Source organism: Notamacropus eugenii, chromosome 1, assembly GCF_028372415.1.
Source record: "Notamacropus eugenii isolate mMacEug1 chromosome 1, mMacEug1.pri_v2, whole genome shotgun sequence".
NCBI classification, from domain to species: Eukaryota; Metazoa; Chordata; class Mammalia; order Diprotodontia; family Macropodidae; genus Notamacropus; species Notamacropus eugenii.
In genome coordinates this window covers 409,828,784-409,847,189 of record NC_092872.1, presented here as the reverse complement: position 1 = coordinate 409,847,189, position 18,406 = coordinate 409,828,784, and the positions used below count along the sequence as shown (strand labels likewise).

The 18,406-nt window shown below is 42.4% G+C and overlaps 1 protein-coding gene and 1 long non-coding RNA gene across 2 annotated transcripts in view; one reads left to right on the top strand and one right to left on the bottom strand.

Annotated features, from left to right (window-relative positions):
• The window catches only part of HTR4 (5-hydroxytryptamine receptor 4), an 85,385-nt gene extending 76,767 nt beyond the window's left edge, over window positions 1-8,618 (bottom strand). Inside the window, exon 1 of the mRNA XM_072631025.1 lies at window positions 8,323-8,618. The gene's annotated coding sequence lies outside the window, so the exon portion shown is untranslated. The remainder of the gene's footprint in view (window positions 1-8,322) is intronic.
• The window catches only part of LOC140518684 (uncharacterized), a 91,217-nt gene continuing 80,776 nt past the window's right edge, over window positions 7,966-18,406 (top strand). Inside the window, exon 1 of the long non-coding RNA XR_011971986.1 lies at window positions 7,966-8,385. This is a non-coding gene — a long non-coding RNA (uncharacterized lncRNA). The remainder of the gene's footprint in view (window positions 8,386-18,406) is intronic.

Below are 18,406 nucleotides of genomic sequence, written 5' to 3'. Positions count from 1 at the left end.
CAGTAGGTGGTTTAAGTTTCCAAACTGGAACTATAACAACACTTTATTAAAACTGAGACACTACCTTAATTAAAAACTACTCATTTTGAAAGAGGTGTATCTTTCTCCCACAAGGAAACTCAAAGGGAGCCCACAGTGTGAAATGGTTACCCCTCCAAAGCTATCCAGTCTGATGTTGCTTTAGGCTAATAATAGCTCTCACTTATAGAGTGCTTTAAGGCTTCATACACATTGATGGGATCACAGGAGCATAGTATTCGAGGTGCAACATATCTCAGAGGCCATGCTAGCTCAACCCCTTTCTTTTATAGACAAGGACATTGAAGTCAGAGGTGGGAAACCTGTGACCTCAAGGCCAAATGTGGTCTTCTGGCCCTTGGGTGCAGCCTTTTAACTGAGTCCAAGTTTTACAGAATGAATCCTTTTATTAAGGGGATTCTGTGAAGTTTGGATTCAATCAAAGGGATGCACTTGAGAACCTAGAGGGCCACATGTAGCCTCAAAGCTGAAGGTTCTCCACTTCTGGCAGGGAGTTCAAGTGAGTTGCCCAAGGTCACAGAGGTCAAATGAGATAACAGGTAAAAGCACTTTGCAAACCTCAATGCACTGTGTGTCGATGATGGTTGTTATAATGTGTGCGTGTGTGTATGTATTTTGTTTTTTAACCCAGGTATTCTGTCTTCAAATCCAGTGCTCATTCTCACACAAGTCAAGACACTACTCTCTTGATATTTGAGAACTATGGATGAACAACAATCAGGACAACACTCCTTATTATTTCATTTGAATTTTACAACCACCCAATGAAGTGATTATCAGCTCCATTTTATAGATAAGGAAATTGAAGTTCAGAGAGATAAAGTAATCGGCCTACAGTCACATAGTTGATAAGGGTCCCTGGAGGGAGGGGGGGGATTCAAATTGAGGTTTTCCTGACTACTATTCTCATGTTAGAGACAAACAGTGCTCAAAGCCAGGGAAGAGTTAGTTCTGACATCCTTGGCCTTGGGCAGACCAGAGCTGGAACGCTGTGTACAGTGCCCAGCACTTCATCTGAAGATAGATACTGACAATCTGGAGCCTAACCCCAGGAGGAGGGGGAGCAGGATGGATTGTAAACCACTTATTTACACAAGGATTAGATGAAAGAATAAAAATAACACCTCAGTTTATGGGCTTTACGATTATGAAGCATTTTCATATTTTGTATCTTATTCTTGATGGCATCTCCATGAGGAAGGTAGGGCAAACATATGTTCCCCTTTTACAGATGAAGAAACTGAGAGTCTAATGTGTTGGCCCACAGCACATAGGTATAGGAGGCAGAACTGGGACTCAGCCTCTGGTCTTTGGGGGCCTAGTCCAGTACTTCTTCTACTGAATCGGACTGCTGCCTCAACAGGGGATGTTTGGCAAGGACTAAGACAAGATATAAAGTGGACAAAGGGATAAATTTCTCATTGACCTATAGTCCTGTGCTCTCCGATTCAAGAAAAGTTTGTATGATCTTTGCAGACTACTGATACTGGCATTCAAAGCCCTCCAATCTGACCCCAATCTAATCATATCTCATATTTTCTCTTTTTGCATTCTTTCTTTTCATTGGTCAGAATCTCAGTTCTTCACCTTATTACCTGTATGATCTTAGATAAATCACTTAACATCTCCTATTTTTAATTTCCTTATCTGAAAAATTAAGAGAGTGGATTAAATGATCCCTGAGGTCCCTTCCAGCTCCAAAACTATGTTTCTGTGGCAACCCCTGCTCCCTGTTCTTGTCTATGCCTCTGCTTGAAGAAATGTTTTATATGAAATAACGAATAACAATGAAATCAGCAGTGGTGACAAAAGGAACCAAGAGGAATTTATCTCTTAGAGCATAAACCTTACCTCCTGGCCCATGGGTATCTTATTACTAGTGTCCTCTTTTTAAAGCAAATAGGATACAGCTTAATCAGATGAACTAATTTTCTTTCAGCCCCCAAACCCCGTCTCCCCCAAAATAAAAAGAAACAGCCTTGTCCTTTATCAATCATTTTCAAGGACTTCTCTTTCGCTGCCTTGCACCTTTAGAAACTTCAGTTTGGACTGAAGAAGGAAAAAGTGATTTACAGAATCTTAAGATTCTAGGATTTTCGAGATCATCCAATCCTGACTTCTTATTTCCCAAAGGCGGGAACAAAGATCCACACAGCATGGAATCATAAATTTAGAATTAGAAGGAACCATACATAGTTCAAGTCAAATACCCCTACTCCTATTTTACAGAAAAGGAAACTGAGGCACAGAGAGGTTAAGTTACTTACCTAGAGTTACACAGCTAATGATAGTTTGAGGTACAACTTAAATCTAGGGCTTCCTGACTTCAAGTCCAATGACCTGTCCAGTACACCATGCTGCCTTGCAGACTTATCTGAAGTCATATATTGAGTTAGTGGAAGAAACAAGAGTTGAAAAGTTCAAGTCTCCTGAGTCCCAAGACACCACAGCAGAGATGCCTCATTACCTAAGAAATCTATAGGCAAATCAGGTTGTTGTAGTTTCATCTCCTTTTAACTTTTAGAAGTATTGTCCCAGTATCTCAGTGATTTTCAGAACCACTTGAGCTATTTCCTACTGCAGACTTTCACTACTGCAAAAATCTGGCGTTTTCTTGGTTTGGATGATACTCTGTAGTAACAATTTCAGCCCCTCCACACCTTATTAAATACTTTCTTGAGTTGCTGTGAACCTTCAGCTCCTGCTGACCAATTCTCTGGTGATACACCTCATTCCATTAGCCAATCTGGTCCTCACTAGAAAGAACACTGGCTCTGAATTCAGAGGACTTGGCCTCAAATTCCTTACATATTTTTCATCTGTGTATATACAAGGAGAAATCGTGGAAGGAACTGGACACACACATGTTGTCTTCCCCAGATAGACTGCACACTGTTGTGAACAGGGACTGAAACAACTTTTATCTTCACATCCCTAGAGCCTTGCACAGAGCCTGGCACCTAACTGGTGTTTTATAAATGTTTGTTGACTGATCAGTACCTGCATGACTCTGGTCAAGTCACTCACCACGTCTCAATTTCCTCATTGGCAAAATGAAGAAATTGAACTAGATGGCCTCTGACTTTCCTTCTAACTTTAGATCTATGCTCTGGTAGGATGTAGCTCATCTCTGTGTCCATACTCAAAACCTTTCGAGCTTGGTAAGGCCCAATGGGACTTGGGCTCCACTGGCATAACTTTCAAAAACCCAGAATTGCCTCCTTGCCACACAGAGTAGTAACTCAGGAAGCCTTTAGTGGAAAGAATTCATTCCTTATCAGACTTCATTTTGGAAATCTCTTTCATTTCTCTCAGACTTATGGAAATCCACAGGAATATAGATCTGAGACCTGAACAGTCATTTAGTCTAGCTCCTTTAATTTTACAGATGAGGAAACTGAGTCAGAGAGAGGTTAAAGTATCATGCCCAATATCACACAAGTACTATGTGGCAGAGCCAAGATTTGAACTCAAGTCCTTTGACTCTATCCAAATCCAAAACTCTGTCTACTACCCCATGCTGCTCTTTGTCTATTTGAAGGTCTAGGAACAGGATGAGACCTAAGAGGTAACTTTGTCTTTTTATTACATTCCTTTCTAAAGGAGCTGATCTATCAGGACACATATCTTGGCTAAATATTGAAGGGAAGTAGTGAGTGGAGTTCAGAGTTGAGAAGCAGGACAAGAGAAAGCTGTATCACATTTGGAAGAAGTTGGATAGTGCTTAAGGTGAACCCAAACTGATCCCTGCCACAAAAGCCCATCTTTTTGACACCAGTATTCTCTGAGTGATGCTATGAGGCTGTGTGAATCATTCATTACCACAAGTTCCTCAAAATCACAGCTGCATGTAACCCTAAAAAAGCAGACAAACAGAGAATGGAGGGTAGAAGTAGGATGGACCAAGGATGGCTTTCCCATGTGAAGTGGTGTAGATGACATCAAGAAAATAAAGCACTGAACAAAGAGGACACGTCACACAGTGAGAGGAAGGGCTAACAAACACATACAAATCCCAAGGGCTATTCAAATTTAAACAAAATGGCAAAGAGGATCAGATCAGTGGAAGTACTCCAGCACACTGGATGGACCCTTGAAGGTGTATTTATGGAAGGGCATGAAAAAGAGATGAGAAAGGATGGATAAGCTATGAACTCTATGATCTCAGGAGTACCCATATTGATTGCCAACAAGCATTTATTAAGCATTTACAATGTGGCAGGCACGGTGCTAAAAAATTCTAAGGATACAAAGAAAAAGGCAAAAACAATCCCTGCTCTGAAGGAGAGATAGTTAACACTTAATAAATGCTTGCTGATATTGATGACATTATGAATCCATCAAAATATTGAAGTATCCAAGTACCATTTATTGGTGTGACAAACTGGATACCTTTGTTGGACATGGTCAATGGAGAATTTGTTTTCTTTGACTTGCTATGAATATTTTTTACAAGGGCTTTTTCTCTTTTTTCTTTTTAACTGGGAAGGTAGGGCAGAAAGGGAGGACCACAGACCATTTCACCCCCAGGATTTTATACTATTCACATAGATTACTACTTTGTTAAAGTGGAAGGAACGTTAGAGAGATCATCCAGTCCAAGTCTCCAAGCCAAGGGAACCAAGGCATACATAAAGGTAGAGGGGAAGGGTATTCAGTTCTCTCCTATCTCAGACCCAGAAGAGTCAACCAGCTTCCTCCACAAGAAGAGAATAATGCACTCCTCCAACTCAATACCATATATATACAATCTGAGCCACATATATTTAGTCTAGAAGCCTCTGAAGTAAGAGGCTTAATGAATAGAGTACCAGTTCTGGAATTAAGACTATGTGATGCAAGTCTGAATTGGTAAATTCCCCATAGAAATGTAATTACTGTGCAACAAAAGAACCTCAACAATCTTTAAAAAAAAATAATACCAATGAAAGCTGTTATTCATTCTTATTGGCATTATATTTTAATGAATTAAGAAAAGAAGGCCCAGTAACATTAGGGAAATGGTCAGGTTCTTTTAACAGTGTGAATTGAACAGGTAAATAATAAGAATTACAGCATATGACTTCATTTGAAAGCACTTTCCTCATACAATGCTATAAATCAAGTATGGCAAATTTATTCTCCCCATTTTTTGGAGGAGGAAACAGAGGCTCAGAAAGAGGAAATGACCTGCTCATGGTTACACAACTTGTAAGGGGCAGAGTCAGGGACTCAAAATCCATTTGCCTAATGCATAAAAATAATAACAGAATTGTGGGATTTTGAGCTAAAAGGGACAGTTGAGAATAAATAAAAGTGCGTTATTAGAGCAGGAACGCAAAGCAATATGGATATTAGGAGATTTAAGCCAAACACAGAAGTCAATCTTCTTGAGAAGAAATGAAATTGTACAAATTAGGTTTGGGGGAATCTCATAAAACCCCTCATTGCGTTACTCCCACCAGTCTTCTCAGTTCCCTGTTCACACACTGCTCTATACAAGAGCTGGTTTCCTTCCCTTCACTTCCCTTCTTGTCAAGCTGCTTTGTAAGCCTGGGTAGTAGATCCTGTTTTCCCAGGGTGCTTTCTCCTTCCTAGCTCTGCCTGGGGCTTTCCCATAGGCAGGAGTTTTCTCTGCTTGCTTCGCCACTGTAAGATTAAAAAGCTTTCTGAAGCTGCCCAGTATCCTAATGTTGGACACTGGGGAGAGAGGCTGGGGCATAGATAGGCCAGCTTTACATTACGATGTGCTTGACGCTACAGGAATACTGATTAAATGAGGAGAAACTTTAAAAATCATTGCTATTATATCAAAATGGCAAAAAGCTGGGGGTTAGGGACAGGGGCTCCAGTATGGGCTCCACTACTGGGGTGCTATTTGACCTTTTACAAGTCATTTCCTCTCTTTGGCCCTCTGTTTCCCAATCAGTCAAATAAAGGGGTTGTATTAGAGGATCCCTATGGTCTCTTCCATCCCTGATACTCTGGGATTTCAACAGGCAATGCCTCTCCGAGCCCATTATGAATGCAAAGAGAGCCATGCCACCTGCAGCTCATTCTCTGGCTGTATGTCTTATTTTAGGGGACAAAGAACAGAAATTGTTTACATTTCCCTAACATTTCACGATATCCAGGAAGACAAGACTAGTCTCATGTATGGCCACTTCTCCTTCTTCTTACCCCTCACTGTCCTCTGGCCCTAATCATCTTGGACCAACAGAGGCTTCTTCAGGAGATGACAACCCAGTACCCCACACAGGATATCAAACTGAAGGAAACTCCATTGACAGCAGGGTGCAAGAATCGGCGAAGAGGCACTCTGCAATGACGAATATGCCCCTGTTTTCACCAGTGCAGCCTATCATCCAGCCACCATCACGCACTCTCTTACTCCAGCCTCCACACCATTCACATAGATTCAGAGTTTGTTAGAGGGAGAAGGGATCTTAGGGATCATTTAATCCATTTAAAAAACAAGAGAACTGAGGCTCCCATCCATGTAGCCTGTTATCTGGGGAGTAGAAGGGGTGGAAGACGGAGAAAACTGAATCTTCTTCCTCTCCACATAACCATACACAACCAATAGTGGGACTAATCCTATCCCACCCCCAACCCAATACTCCATACATACCACCGAGGCAATTAGCAGAGGTATATACAGAGGCATATATAATTGTGTAGCGAAAAGAGCATTGGGCTGGAGTTCAGATCTCGTCCAGCACTTCCATCTTACTAGTGACTGCTCTGTGCCTCATTTTCCCGACATGTCCAATGAGACAATTTGGCTAGAGGATCCCTCAAGTCTCTTCCAGGGCTTATCTCACTTAACAACTGGGAGACAGACTCCCCCTACTCCATGCCGGCATCCTTCCGCCCCTTCCCTGCCCCACCCCATAGCAAATACATTACCTGGCTAAGAAGAGAATGATCCCAAGGCTCCCACTTCCCGCCACCTCAATCCTCCACTCACATACAAACAACTCAGAATATCAAAGAAGGGATCTTAGAACACAATTTTAGAACTGGAGGGACCCCAAAACACAAAACATCAGAGCCCGAAGAGATCTTAGACCACAAGACGGAATGGAAGGTTTAGAAAGACCTTAGATATCATCTAGCCCAAGCCCCGCATTTGATAGATGGGGAAACTGAGGTTTCAGCTTAGCGGCTACCTGGTTCAGAAGGGGATCGACCTCCCAACACACACACACACACACACACACACACACACACACACACACACACACACACACACACACACACACACACACACACCACACACATACACGACATCTCTCCCGCAGTGAGTTCGCTGTCCTCCACCTCTCAGTTCCCCTTCACCCCCGCGTCCTGCGACTGCAGCAGTTCCCGCACTGGCCACCGCCCCCAATCCCTAGCCCGGCCGGGAACAGCGAGGGGAGAGGCTGTGTCCTCTCCGTCGACGCCCACGTGCCCCCCCCTCCGCCCCCGCTCAGGAGCTACCCCATCCCGAGTCCAGTCCCGGGTCCAGCCCGGCCGCGGCCCCACAGGGACAGAGCACCTACCGGCTGCTGGAGGGTCCGCCCCCCACAGCCTCCTGTCCCCCAGGCTCTGCCAGGGCCCAAGACAGGCTGTGCCAACCGCCCCCCCAGAGCGGAGCCCGAGCGACTGCAGCCGATGCTGCCGCTACAGCTACCGCCGCCGTGCTGCCAGCAGCTGCCTGCGCCCCCCCACTCCGCCCCCCGCCGCCCCCTCGGGTGCCAGGCGCAGAATTTACAGATCAGAACTGGAAGGGACCTCAGACATCCATTAGTTCAACCTCCTTATTTCACACATGGGGAAACTGAGGCCCCGAGAGGGGAAGGGACTTGCCCAAGGTCACACAGCCGGTAAGTGGCTGAGCCTGTAATCGAACCCAAGTGTCCTAACTCCATGTCCTGTCTTTAACCTCAGATCGCTCTTTTCCCTCCCCCTTTCCCTCTGTTCCCCGTCAGATCAGTCGCTGAGGGCTCCCTCCTTCCCAGGGCATCCTTTTCTTTTGCCCTCACTCTTCTTTCCCTCTTCCTTTCCCACTCCTATCCCTCTCTTTCCTTCCCTTTCCCTTTCCCCTTCCCTCCCCCCCATTCCTTCCTTTTCTCTTTCCCTCTCTCCCTTCTCCCCTCCCTCCCTTCTCCCCTCCCTGCCCAATCCCTGGACCCAATGCTCACAGTGGGTCCGTCTGGTTAGGTGCCTTCCCACAGTTCCCAGTGAGCTGATGCCGCCTCACCGCCCCCACCGCCCCCCACCAGCCCTCCTTCCTCCGTGGTCCACTCATTCTCGGCTCACCTCGGATCTCCACTGAGCATGGTCCTTCTCCAGATCCGGGATCCCCCTCCCCAATCTCGAGAGGTAGGAGTTCTTGTGTCTTTCCAGCTGTAAGGGAAAGAGGCTTCAATTTGGAGCGACAAGATCTGGGTTAGAGTCAGGACAGAATAGTTGAAGTAGACTATGTTGGAAATCTTAGTTAACATTGGATTTTAGGGCTTCTAGTCCAACCCCCTGTGTTTTTTCAGATGAGAAAGCTGAATCCTAGAAAGGACGAGTGATTTGCCCAAGGGCGCACAGGTTGTAAAAAGCAGAGCTGTGATTTAAACCAAGGTCTTGTGACTTTTGGTTCAGTGTGCCTTCTCCTACTCCTTGCTGATTATTGGACCTTAGAATTTAGAGCTGGAATAGACCGTATAGATCAAAAGCATGGATGTTTATTAACTGAGTGACCCTGGGCAAGTCCTTTGATTTCTCTGGACATCAATTTCCCTATCTGTAAAATTCAGGGGCTTAACAAAGTGATCATTAAGGATCCTAAAGAACTCTACCCTGAAATTCTCAGTCTGTGGGGACTCAGAAAGGTAGGGGTGCCTTGAAATCCAGGAATAAATAACTCTGATAGCTGCAGTTCAGGCAGAATTCTCTTACCAAGAATGCCCTTGTAGCCCTTCTCAACCCAGAGTGCAAGTGTGGCAGCCCAGATTGCTATCCTTTCCTGCTATTTTATGGATTCTGAAGGAAGTGTGAAACAGTGCAGAAAACCTTGGAGCTGGGGATCACAGATGCTCGCAGATTTTTCATCTGCTTGCAAAAGGTTTTTCTTTGAGTCTTGCCTACTGTTCTCAGCAGTATCTGTATTCCTCCCCTCCTCTCCCCACTCTCCTTGCCCCCCTCATCACAATCAGTCTACTAGTCCCAGGATAGAAGAACTGGAAAACTATCTGCTTCCTCCCACTCAAAAAAAAAAAGTTTTCAGAATGGTCTCTTCTAAATCAAGTAAGTTTTGAGCTAGAGGTAAGGGACTTCTTTCCTTCCTTCTTTCTTACCCTCTGGAGTGGGCTAAATCTCCAGTGGGCACCCCAGGGAGGTAAGGAGGCAACTCTCTGGTGGGGGGGGAGGGATGAAGGGTGTGTGTGTGGGGGTGGTGGGAGGGTGGTGAAGAGAGCTCTGGACTAACAGGCAGGGAAATTGGGCCTGGGGTTGGCTCTGGCAATAAATCTTGAAGGTCCCTTCTCTTTGAGATCTTGTGGTTTTACTCCTGATTCTTCCACTAAATAGCTGTGTGACCTTGAGCAAGTCACTTTTCCTGGACTTCACTTCCTCCTCTATAAAACTAAATCAGGCTAGATGATCTCTAAAGTCCCTTCAAACTCAGAAGGTCTGCGAGTCTATGAAGTGGCATTGTTCTGGATCCATCAATGCAGCCTAAAAAAGTAATTTTCTGTCTCCAGAGTTTGCTGTGACTGGGTAAAGGTTTGATAAGAGCAGTTTGAAGAGTTGTGAATAATGGTTACTTCTGAAGAGCTAATGAGTATTTCAAAGGGTGGAGATAACAGGTAGCAACTGGCTTTGATGGCACAGCCCAGATGAGCAGTGAGATGTCACGGAAAGAGTTTGACATCATGAATGCTGTCATATTAGAACTCACTGAATTTATTTCTCTCCTACTTCTTTTCTCTATTGCTCTCTCTTTCCTGATCATCATCATTCCTGTTTCTGTTTCTGGGTTCAAGTCCTGCTACTTGTCATTTGGGTGACCTTGGTTATGTGTCCCTTCCCCACTCTGACCCTCAGTTTCTTTATTTAGAATAATAATAATCCCGGTATTATCTAACTTAGTTTTACGTTACTTGTATTTATCTTACATTTTTATATAATCTTTTCTAAATATTCCCCTCTCCTGCTTTACTCCACAACTCAGCCCTTGGAACAAAGAATGAAAAAGAAAGGAAAAAAATGGTTCATCAAAACTAACCAACACATCAACCAAGTTTGACAGAATATGCATTATTCTACACTCATAGTCCCACCTACCTCCCCCACTTCTGCCAAGATAGGAGGGAGCTATATTTTCTCATCTCTTCTATGGCAAACTTGATTGTGCTTCCTGCACTCAACAGAGCACTTGGACTTGCAGCCTGAAAGACCTGAGTTTGAATACTGCTTCAGACACTTCCTAGCTGCATGACTGTGCCTTGCTAGGCATTTAACCTCTCTCGGCCTTAGTTTCCTCAGTCAGTAAAATGGAGATAATAATAGCACCTCACAGGGCCCTGACGATAAAGTAAAATAATATTTATAAAATGCTTTATAAATCTTAAAGTGCTACATGACTGCTTGCTCCTGTTGCATGGAATTCCGTTTCTTTTTTGTTGTTGGCCTTCGATTTGCATTATTATACTCGTGTGTGTTGTTTTCCTAATTCTGTTAAATTTACATGGTATCAGTTCATGTAAATACTCTCATACTTCTTTGAATTCTTCATATTCAATATTTCTTATGGTTCAGTAATATTCTGTCTCATTCACCTTTAACTCTTTCCTAACCATAGGGTCATAGAATTACAGATTTGGAGCTTGGAAGAACATCAGACACTATCTAGTTCCAATGCCTCATTTTACAGATGAGGAAAATGAGGCTAAGAGAGGTTGTGATTTTGCTCAAGGTCATATAAGGATCAAGTCTCAGGTCTGGGATTTGAACTAGGGCTAAGATGAGAATCCACTTTTCTTCTATAACTTTGCTACCATAAATATTGTTGCTATAAATATTTGAGTGTATATAGAAACTTTCCGTCTTTGACCTTATTGGTATAGCCATGGGATCTTTGGGTCAAAGGGCATGGATGTTTTAAACACCTACCTTTGGTGAGGAGCAAGTGAAGATACAGAAATGAGCTGTAGAAATGGGAGATATTATTCTTATTTCTTCTAGTTTAGAGAAGCAAAGATATGCCTAGAAAACTCCTGCCAAATGGGAACTAGTGAATTTTCACATTGTGATGCTGATGATGCCCAGGAACCCAGAGAGATGGGATGGGCTTGGCCCAGCCAGATGGAATGTCTCTGGGATTCCTGCCCCTCCTCCTGGTACCAGCTCACTCTGGGGAGTAAACAACCTTATATTTATATAAGGATTTAGTAGTTTTTAAAATGTTTTCCTCAGAATGGCCCTGTGATGTGGGTAATGCAAATATTATTAGCTCCAACTTGAAGATAAACAATAGCTCCCATTTTGCATTTCAAGCATTTTGCAATTCAATAAACATTTATTAATTGCCTACTATGTGCAAAGCACTTAACTAAATGGTAAGCTACCATATAATCTATAAGCACTTAGTAGATTTTTCATTAGATTTTTTTAATTAATAAGCATTTATTTCTTTTTGAGATCAGAGCAAAACTCTTTGGACAAATATGCATGGTCAAGCAAAACAAATTCCCACATTGATCACACCACCAAAATGTGTCTCATTCTACATATCTTGTTTATCATTTCACTGTCGAAGGTGAGTAGCATTCAGCACTTAATTGTTTTTAAAGTGCTTTCTTCACAACAACCCTGAATGTGCCAGAGAGGTTAAGAAAATTATTGTCCCTATTTTACAAGTAGAATAACTAAGATCCAGTGAGGAGAAGTGACTCACCAAGAGTCACAAAGTTTGTACTTAATGAATTCAAGACCTGGAGGCAGGTCTCCTGACTATGTCCAGCATTCTTTCTACTACAAGATGTTCTCCAATAGCCAATGGTGGGTTAACTGTCTAGCACTTCCTTCTCTCTGAGGACTGGTTCATTGTTGCGTTCATCCTTTGTTTTCAAAATAGAAAATGACATCAGAGAAATGATGACATGACTTGGACTTGACTTTGTTTTGAGTGAGGGAGGTTTGTACAAGGTCACTAGCCTCACTTTCTCCTCCTGAGTCATCTGGATCTAGTGACCAGATATTCATCAGGATGACTGGAGATGACCCAGGATGCAACAGGAGACCTTGGCCTTTTTAGGCTAGGCCTTTTTGCCTAGTCACTTAGAGGGAGATAATGACCATTGAGTGAATAGGCCTCTTCAAGAAGTAATCAGGGAATGGCCCTTTTAATGAGTCAAAAAAAAAAAAAACTAAATCAAACTGGGAGGGAAAAAGAAACTGTTACTATTGATAATCACTCTAAAACCAGCCATTAAGTGGAGCTTGGGCAGGGACCTATTGTTGTCCAACCTATGGGCTTCAGAGTATACTGGGTTTAAGGTTTTGGGAATGGGAAGGAAGGAAGGAAAAAAGGACATCTAGCTAGTATAGCCCAAAGGAAGGGGAGAGGGGGAGAGAAGGGAGAGGGGGAGAGAAGGGAGAGAGGATGAGTTGGGTTATGTAGCTAGCTGGGTCCCCACTCAGGCAGCTCAGTCTATTCACAGGTTGTGTTCATCCTTCATTTTTGAAGAAGACCATGACATCAGAGAAATGATGATGTGACTTGCACTTGACTTTGTTTTGAGTGAGGGAGGGCTGTTGCAAAGTCACCGGCCTCATTTTCTCCTCCTGAACCATCTCAGACTGGTTCATAGCCAGGACCTAGAAGAAGCACCAGTAGATGGATCCTAGGTACCAGTGGATCTCAGGCACCAATGAGAGCCCAGGCATCTGAAGAGGGATGGGGCTTTCAGCCTGGGAAATCTTTTCCCAAAAATTCTTAATTGCCTTGTTTAGCATACTATTAGGTTACTTATGAATATGTCATGTCAAAAGTCATAGAGATTTCTTTAGTTAGGACTCTCTCATGCTCTCCAGTGCCTTTGTTTAATTTTGCCCTAACTAAAAAAAACCCCAAATAACTGGTTTGGCTCAATATACCGTTACTTCACTTAACTTCACCTGTCCTTTGGCCTATCTATCCCACCACAGCTGGGACCTGGGCAAAACAGAGGTGTTGTACAAAGAGCAGTGAGAAGACCTAGGTTGTGAGAAGACCTAGGCTTTAAGCCTGGCTTTTCCATCTACTAGCTGAGTGTCTTCAGGCAAGACACTGTGGACCTCAGGTTTCTCACTTTTAAGGACCCTCTGAACTTCAAATCCTTTGGTTCTATGATTTTGTGATACTCTGATGACCAGACATTGCAGAGTTGAAGTTGCAAAGAGGTAGATTTCAACTCAGTTAAGGGGGAAAAGTGTAACAGAGCTCTTTCTAAGTGCAGTGGGATGTCTTATGAGGTGGTGAACTTCTTGTGGTTGAGAGTGTTTGAGCAGAGACCACATACCAGTTGTCCAGAAAACCAAGGGGAGGATGCTTGTTCAGGTGTGGATCAGACTACAGCCCTCAGAAATCCTTCCAACTCTTAGATTCTTTGAAACTATGTCTATCCATCCCTATTCTGCTTTCTTCATAATCATCAAATGAATCGTACAGTTGTAAAGCACTACACAAATGGGAACTATTGTGAAAATCATTATTTGTAATAACAAATGCAATTGGGCCTTTGCCTTAGATGCTTCTTCCCTTGGGAACCAGCCCCATCATCCTGCATCTTTGAAATATAGTGTGAAAAGCATGGGGAGAAGAGATTGGAAGGTTCATAACACTAAAGATCGTATCTTATTTAAATTTTCTGTTTCCTCTAGAGTTTAGCTCACTTTGCCCAGTTTGTAATTGAACTGATTTGCTCAACCTTTCTCCAAGCTTTGAGGGAGATTAGGAATCCAGCAAAAGATCAAATCTCAGATACATCTGTAGAGGACTATTCAGATACCTGGCCTAGGTTCTCTCCATGAACGATCAGACCTTTGCAGCCCTTTGGGGTTGGGGGGAGCACTGGGATAGGAAGGAGGTAATGTAAAGCTACTGAATTCCTTGGGAAATGATGAGGACATCCAGTGAGTTAACATATGTAAAGCAGTTTGCAAACCTTGAAGCGCTATGTAAATGCTAGCTGTTATTATTTGGCAGGAGATTAAGATTATAGTAAAACAAGGATGATAATAAAAACTTGAAATACCAGGGGGTTCCCTACTGCCTAAGTGTGAAGTCAGACTGGGGAGTAGGGGAGAGAGGTTGCAAGGTGGGGTAGTGCAGTGAAAACACTGGATCCCATCAGAGGACCAGAGTTCAAATTCTGACTCTGTTACTTTTTACTTATGTGGCCTCCCTGCCTGTAAAGTGAGGAATTTAATCAAATTAGCTCTAGGATCCCTTCCAGCTCTAAATGCTATGAGTAGACAGAAGCCATGGTGTAGAAATAGAGGTTTCATGGTGGGACAGAGCAGAAACAAAGTAATTTCAAACAACCTGATGCCAGTTTTCCTTTTGCTCTCTACGTGGAAGCAATTATCTCAGATCCTCTGCAGAGGTCTTCAAGAGGAGACTGGTCAGTGGCAGGTGGCAGGGATTGGACAGGGAAACCTTTAGGGACTCTTTCCTTAATATCCTTATGATCTTATGCATACTTCTTTTGAAAATCCATTTCATTTCCTCCAGTCACAATCAATGGGATGCTAGAAACCCCCTAGCAAAAGCATCTTGATCACTATTTGGTCAGAGATAGTTACTGCTGAATCTGGGTGACCCTTGAAAGACAAACTGGCATTGTGCCATCCCACTGACAGCCAAACCAACCAACCTTTCTCGACCTTATCTATAAAATAAGTCATTTGGACTAGATAACATCTGTGGTCCTTTCCAGCTCTAACAGTCTATGGTTTAAGATCTCATGCAGTTCTCACATTCTATATTCAATATTGTAAGGTTCCTTCAAGATCCAAAATCCTGTGGCTTAATAATTCCATTCAAATAGTTCCCTTGGTCTTTCCTTTCTATAACTTAGGCCACTTTGCTGACAAAGCCAAATCTTCTGTCACACTCTTACTAATTAACAAGAAACTGCCAAAAGAACTAATGGAAACTAGCAGTGCCCACTATGGGGCCAGGCCATTTTATCTCAGAAAGCCATCAAGATTTTTCTTAAGCAAATTAAATTTTGGGTGCCTTTGCTCTAAAATGGTGCAGGTGTGAGACAGTGGAGGCAAGAGAGTGAGAGAGGACAGAAGGAGATGGAATAAGAGGAAGACATCAAAGGTGGAAATTAACTTTGGGATCCAAATTGCTAAAGAAAATTCACAGTTCTCCTGAATTCACATGTTTCAGACTGTATACCCTCCAGACAGGGAGGCCTGCAGTGTGCTGTGGTGCAAAGAGCATTGCATCTGGAGTCACAAGGCCTGGCTGTGAAGCTCTCCTCCTTGCTCTCCATATGACCTCACGTAGTCAGTTCCCTCTCTGAGTCTCAGTTTCCTCAGTTGTAAAAAGGGAGTGAGAGTAGATTTTTACCAAAGTCTCTTCCATCTCTAAGACTATGAATCTGAGATAAATTTTAAACAGAGTGGGGTTTTAATGTCATTTCAAAACTAAAGAAACCAAACTGTGAACACTTTTCCTGAAGGAAACTCAGGGCGTAAAACTCTCAGAGATAAGTGGATTCACATAATTGTGAAGCTTGTATATCTACAAGGGATTCTTGGTTTGATTCTTTGAATTTCACAACTGGAAGGGATCTCAAGGAACATTCAAACCAACTGTACTTGATCAAGCCTATTCTGGGGAATCTGAGCAATTGTCGAAGATACATTGAGTCTATTAGAACATCTGTTATTGGCAGATCTGATTAGCTTTTGGGAAAGATCCATGTCATTTGCCAAGGGTAAAGAAGATGCTTATATATAGACTCCTGGAACACGGGGCAGAGGATAAACCTTAGAAGATCCCCATGTCCAACCTTGTCTTTTGATAGAGGATGAGAGAGAGCATCAAATGGAGACCAGAACTTTGTCACATTCACTGTCAATCAGCCAATCAGTCAATAAGCATTTATTAAGTATTTACCTTGCGCTGTAACTGAGATACTAATACAAAGAATGAAACAATATTTTCTCTCAATGAGCATTCTATTACATTCTATTGGAGGGAGACTACATGTACATATATAACTGTATATAAAATAAGTATATTCCCTCTTTCTTTCCCTTGCCCCTTCTATTCTTTTTCCTTCCCTCCTTTCTTTCCCTCCTTCCTTCCTTCCTTCCTTCCTTCCTTCCTTCCTTCCTTCCTTCCTTCCTTCTTTTCTTCTCCTCCTATCATTCTTTCCTCTCCTTCCTTTTCTATAATGTTTTAAGGTTTGTGAAGTGCTTCCTTCACAATGATCTTGTGATATAGGAGTGCGGGTTCTCATTTTACAGATGAGGAAACTGAGGATGAGAAAGGGAAAATGACTTGCTTAAGAACATCCAAATAATATCAAAATCAAGACTTTAATCCCATTCAGTTGGGGTTGGAGATGAGCTAGATTATCTCTGAGATTCCTTTCAGCTCTACATCTATGATCTCTATGGTCGCTTTACCTTAAATAAGGGGAAACCAATTCCTTTCATTTACCTACTCACTCCACTTTGTGATAAGTTTACTTTTTTTCTGGAAGTTTTTTCCTGCATCAAGAGGAAACCTACTTCCACAACTTCTGCCTGCTGGTCCTAATTCAGCATTCGAGGACCCAGCAGAACTAGTCTGATCAGTGATGACAGCCCTTCAAAGACTTGAAGAGAGTTATCTTGTCACTCTTGAGTCTTCTCTTTTCCAAGCTAAACACCCCCACTTTCTTCAAATGATTTTTGTGTGGGGTGATCCAAGCTTTTCATTATCCTATTTGTTCTCTGAATGCTTTCCAGATTATCAGTGTCTTTCTCAAAGGTGGTGCTCAGAAATGAATACATTGCAAATGTGGTTTGACCAAGGCAGAGTACCCTGTGACCATCATTCTTTTTGGTATGGATACTTTGCCTACGATAGTATCCACTTCTGGGATGGTCATGTTATAAAATTGAATATGAGATTAGCTAAAACTCCTAAATATTTTTTGCAAGAAAATTCCTGTCAAGACATACCTTTCTGACTTCATCCTTGTGAACCTGATTTTTTTTAACCCAAGAATAAGATTTTAGATTCTGCCCAACATTTAAACCTGTCAAGATCTTTCTTTATATTTTCCCTTTGTAATATAAGATGAGCTGTCCCTCCCAACTTGGTGTCATCTGCATATCTGATGTACATAACATCTAAGCCTTTATCCAGGACATTGATAAAAATGTTGAAGAAAATAGGACCCTGAACGGATCTCTAAGGCATACCATTAAAGACCTATCTTATTCCAAATCAACACTGAACCAATCCTTAATAATTATTGGTTGGATTCCACCAATCAGAAACCCTCTGTTTGATTATCTTACCACCTTGTCCTCAAGGACAACATTGGGAATTTATGAAATACTTTGCTTTTATATAGTAAATTTGATATATGGCATTCCCATGATTTTCCACTCCAGTTACCATGCTAGTCATTTGTGAACACTTTCCTTTTCTAGTAGTTCCCTAATCATCCTTTTAATGAATTTTGCTAGGAATCAGTCAAACTCCTTATACTGTAGTTTGCAGAAACCGTTCTCTTTCCATTAAAAAAAAAATAGGTATGTTTATCCTTCTCCAGTGTTATTGCTATTTTCCTCTTCCTTTGTTTCAAAAATCATTCATTGCCTTCCTCAACAATCACAACAGCCAACTCTTTCAGTGCCCTAGGATAAAGTTCATCTGAGCCTGGTGACTGGAATTCATCAATCAGTCAATGAAGACACATTTTCTAAATGCCTGCTGTGTTCCAGACACTGTGCCAAGCACTGGGAATACAAAAAGAAAAGACAGTCCCTGCCCTCAAAGAGCTTAAAATTGACAATCAGCAGCAGCATGTGTTTTTGGGTTGTCATTTAACTTATTCCCTATTAGCCATTTTTATTCTGTTCTTCCTCATTCAAAGTTTATTCTCCTTGAGAGAGAAAACACAAACATATGAAGGACTGCAAAGGCAGCAGGATACAAGGGAGAGAGCATTGCCACTAGAGTCAGAGGGCCTGAGTTGAAATCCATTTCTCATACTTACTACCCATGTGACCTTAGGTAAGTCATTGGACCTCATTTTCATCATTTGTAAACTCAGAGAAGTAGGTGACCTTTGAGATTCCTTCCAGTTCCAAAATTATTATCCTTTCAATGGTTTTGCCCCCTCTCTGTCTT